General features: G+C 39.4%; 1 long non-coding RNA gene and 1 other non-coding gene across 3 annotated transcripts; both read left to right on the forward strand.

Moving 5' to 3' along the window:
• The first annotated feature begins 462 nt into the window (after positions 1–462).
• Positions 463–3,935, forward strand: LOC132399313 (uncharacterized). Of its 2 annotated transcripts, none has more exons than XR_009513956.1 (2): positions 463–600; positions 2,918–3,935. It is a non-coding gene; the product is annotated as an uncharacterized LOC132399313 (long non-coding RNA). The 2 variants fall into 2 exon arrangements; XR_009513955.1 differs by having other exon boundaries at positions 2,961–3,935.
• Positions 1,131–1,260, forward strand: LOC132400154 (small nucleolar RNA ACA64). The gene has a single exon (XR_009514188.1). It is a non-coding gene; the product is annotated as a small nucleolar RNA ACA64 (small nucleolar RNA).
• Positions 3,936–4,885: the final 950 nt, after the last annotated feature.

Genomic DNA, 4,885 nt, shown 5'->3' on the forward strand with positions numbered 1-4,885 from the left:
TTACTTCTACCCCATTTTCGGTCAGTGTATACAACTTGCATAGAATCTCCAGTAAAGTATCCTGTCTACTTTCTGATTTTCTTGATTTGATAGAGGTTGATGCAGACAAACTGTCTGAACAGATCACAGCCTTTTTGACGTTATTTTCTTCTATCCAAGATAATGCACTCAATATTGACATTAATTCTGTTGCATACACTGATAAAATGGTTTGATGTTATTTTCCTGATACTAGTTTTGCAATGAGGAACGTAGACTGCAATACCGGTGTGGCCAGAACTAGGGCCTTTTGATCCATCCGTAAATATTACAAGTTCGTTTCTAAAATACAGGTCTATATATTCAGCTACCAGTTCAATTCCACAATCAAACCCAACAGCCTATGGAAATTTACGCGACCTCGCGAGATTAACAAACCGAGATTAACTGGCCCAGATGGTACTTGAAGGCCCGGACCGAGCATGGAGCAATTGATCGGCCTTAAACAAGCTGGCATTTGTGGGTTATTCAGTGTCAGGGGCGGGGGAAGAGACGCCATTGAGGCGGTATAAATCGGTAGCGCGGCGGTACTGCGGCCTTTTGTGTCCCAGAGTGAGGAAGGTGAGGTGATTGTGAATGTCTGATAGTGCACAGTATAAAGCTACACATTGTAGTGGTTATTTAGCAATGCACTCTGTTATCGAAAACGCTTGTTTGCAGTATCAGGTGCTGCGCAAAAAAACATTAAACAACAAAATAGATCATGCAGAATGATAATCATCGGCGGTTCAAAATTTGATCGTGGGGGAGATTTTTTTTAACTAAATCGTTTTTTAAGGCCACAATTTGCACCTGTTGAGCTTTAATTAAAGAAATCTATTCTGTTTGTTATCTATCATCTATGTCGTGAAAGGTTCATTTTATGGCAATAGCGTAGTTTAAAGGTACAGAGTATTGTTATCAATAGTGCAACACAAAACAAAGTAGTGACCATGAACTTTGGAAATCATAGTGTGGGGGGGGGGGATTGTTTCTAATTGTTGAGTGTGGGCCTCTCCCCAATGAGAGAGAAGAGGGCACATCCCTGATGATGAGGGTCAATGCTGCTGTCATTGTTTATAGTCGGGTGGCTTGCCAGTTTTGAGTGTGGCATACTCTGAAAGTTAACAACAGCATTATCTATTGTTGTTGGTAAGATAAGTGTGCCAAAATTAACTGGTATGCTAAGCTTATTGCCCACTGTTCTTATTTGTGGCTGATAAAACCCGCATACCAATAAATGGACATCAAGGAACGGATGTTGAAAAATCAAAATGTTAAAACCTAAGTGATGTCTTGATAGGGAAATGGCTTTAAAGTATCAGATTGACGATTTCTATTAGAACTGACAAAAAATGTTTTGCATAATTGTAGGCACAGAAGCAGTCCTTTTGATTTATTGCTGATCAAATATTTTTCATTCCATCTGAATTGCTGAACACTGTCCTGGTTGTGGGCCTAATTTTCTCTTGGACATCCAGCCCTGTTCATGCCCCACAGTACTGTTCTTTTGGGTACAGCTGCTTGGTTCCTGGCGTTGACAGCTGACAACTGGCTTTAAGTCATACAATCTTAGTCTGGACTGGAGTGTGGGTCAGGATATCTGAATCTTATATGTATGTTTGTTTGAATCAAATTCTATATTTTAAAAAACCTGTATTCTTTAAAAACTGTACTATATATTTAAAGCAATAATCTTGAGATCCTTTCTGCAAAATACTGTTAGTGTTCTATTCCATAATAACTTTAAAATCAAGCATCCTCTTGATTATATTGGAAACTATCAGTACATACTCAACTATTGATTACAGTACCTGCACTTGTCATTGATGTTTATTAGAAACAACATACTAATTAACCCAACACAAAATACTGGAGGAACTCAGCAGGTCAGGCAGCATCCATCGAAATGAACAGATAATCGACATTTGACTATTCATTTCCATAGATGCTGCCTGACCGGAGTTCCTCCAGTATTTTGTGTGTTGCTTTGGATTCCCAGCAAATGCAGACTTTCTTGTGTTTCTTTATGCACCCAAACCTCAAACTCAATATTAATCCCCTCCCATATTTCTCAACCATCACACTTCTTTCTGGATATTATAAATATGTCTTCCTGTTCTCTCTTAATTCCTTTGTTTTATCAACACTTTTTTTATTCAACTTTTAATGATTTTCAATTCTCCTTTGCTAATTTATCTGCTTGTTTCGTTTTCTCCATGCCCCGTAGGTTTACCCAGTATGTTAATGCAAGCTGTGTTCTCTGTTCCAGAGGTGTGACTCTTCACTCCACCTGCATTACTGCCACTAGTGTTGACCTTGTTGCACTGTCCCACACCAGGTTAGATTATCTGTTCAAAGTGCAATTGTTAATTCCACACTTGAAAAAAGTTCACCGTTTTGCAGCTTGTGCTTTGTTCTTGCTGCCCTTATTCATAGCTTCTGTGCTCTTTCCAACTGCACCCATGAATTTGACTGGGTGATCTCTTGGAATTTCAAAGACCTGAGCCTTGCACTATTATAAACAAGGGTCCTTTGCCCTTCCACCCTCTAACTTAATTTTCTCTTCCCAGAGTCATGTTACCTTTGTTCTGATTTTCCTTGAGCTGTTGAGCACTTCTATTACACTTCTTGTTCAGTAGTTTAAATTGGTTTATTGTCACGTTTGCTGTTGGATGCTATCTGTACAGGTAAATCCATGGCATAATTACATTAAATTAGTACAAGGGAAAACCAATAATGGTGCTGATTAGTGTTGTGATTACAAAGTGCAGTGCAGGTAAATAAGGTGCAAGGTTATAAGGTCATTTGAACTCATGATTCCAATGTACGCAAGGTCTGATTTATTGTTAAATTGTAATTTGAAGAGAAGTACTTATTTTTTTTATTCTTGTTACAGGTCTGAAGTTTAGTGGATTGACGTGTGCTCATTGTTTTCACAGGAGCATCACCACACTCTGGCTAATTTGTTAGGTACATCTTCTAACGGTCAAGAGGTCCAGTTCTGACCAAACGGCAGCATGGAGAAGAAATGTGATCTAAGTGACTTTGAACGTGGAATGATTATTGGTGCCAGGCTGAGCGGTCTGAGCATCTCAAAAACTGCTGATCTCCTGGGCTTTTCACGCACAACAGTCTCTAAAGTTTATAAAGAATGGTGTGAAAAACAGAAAACCTCCTTTGAGCGGCAGTTCTGTGGGTGAAAATGCCTTGTTCATGAGGTCTGGAGATTGGCCAGACTAGTTCAAGCAGATGGAAAGGCAACAGTAACTCAAATAGCTGTTACCACAGTGATGTGCAGAAGGGCATTTCTGAACATGCAACTCATTGAATCTTGAAGTGGATGGGTTACAGCAGCAGAAGACTGCACTGGGTTCCACACCTGAGTGGATATTGAAACAATATATTTACCATTCCTGAAATGTATAATGCTCTTAAAACTAAATTAGAGACTTGTACTGAGATTAGATGAAATATGTTAGCTGTTAGAAGTAAAATAAAACAATAGTGGAAATGTTGAATAGCTTGATGTTTTAGCCATTATTCTTTCAATTGAGCTGTATCTTTTGACCACATTGGAAAACAATCTTGAATTAATATGTTAATTGCTGCTGATTTTCTGAGTAATGTGGGAAGGAATGATTACTTTGTCTTGATGATCCATTTTTCCCTCTGTTCTGAAAAACTCTTTTAATACATCAAGAACTGTTCATAGTCTGGAATGGTGTTTGTAGATATGTCAGGTGTTTAAGATCTAAATTGAGTGTTGCTTGACCAGTGTTTCTGATCATTTTCTGCTTAATTTCAAATATTAGGCACTTGAAGGTTTTTTTTGCTTTGTACTAATGCAATGGAATACTTGACAATCGCAATGATTTTGCTATAGCTTGGGAATAAAATAAAACCTTGGTTCTTGACAGTTGAAAGCCAGGTGCCCAAATCTGTTATTAGATCACGTAGAGCTGGGGTGATGGAATAAATGGACATCAACCTCTGAAGTGCCTGTTGGATCCCTTTCCAAGCATTCTAAGCTTGCCAAGCCACACTTTATATCAGCAATATCTTAAGTATCGATTCTCAAGCAAAAATGTAGGGATAGGGATGTCAGAAGTACTGCTAGAACACTATAAGAGTTTTTTTTAGAGCTAATAGTACATGAAACCTGGTTTAAACATGTAGTTGGCATCTACATGCTGTTCAGAAGTAATTCAATCACAGTAGACAAGAAAATCTGTAGATGCTGAAAATCCAAGCAACAGACACAAATCTGGGGCAACTCAGCAAGTCAGGTAGCATCTATGGAAGAGTACTGTTGACATTTTGGGCTGAGACCCTTTAGTAGGACTGGAGGACAAAGCTGAGGAGGAGTTAAAGGGTTGGGGGTGGTGAAGTAAAAAGCTGGGAAGTTGATTGGTGACCATGCCTGCCTGTTCATTGGCAGCAGGGCTGTCCCACAATTTTCCTTTGCTACATCGATGACTGCATTGGTGCTACTTTCAACGTCTATGTGGAACTCATTGACTTCATCCACTTAGCCTCCAATTTCCATCCTGTTCTCAAATTTACCTGGTCCATTTCTAACACCTCTCCCCCTTTCTCAATCTGACTATCTGGAGACAGCTTATCTATTGACATCTATTGTAAACCCATGGACTCACAGCTACCTGGACTGTACCGCTGCCCACCTTTCAGTTGTTTAAAAACACTATCCGCTTCTCTCAATTCCTCTTCCCCCACAACTGCTCTCAGGATGAGGCTTTTCATTCCAAAATGAGATGTCCTTCAAAGAAAGGGTCTTCCTTCCTCCACTATCAACACTGCTCTCAACCATGTCTCTCCCATTTCACGCACATCTGCTCTCTCCCCA

This window comes from Hypanus sabinus, chromosome 9, assembly GCF_030144855.1.
Source record: "Hypanus sabinus isolate sHypSab1 chromosome 9, sHypSab1.hap1, whole genome shotgun sequence".
Lineage (NCBI taxonomy): Eukaryota > Metazoa > Chordata > Chondrichthyes > Myliobatiformes > Dasyatidae > Hypanus > Hypanus sabinus.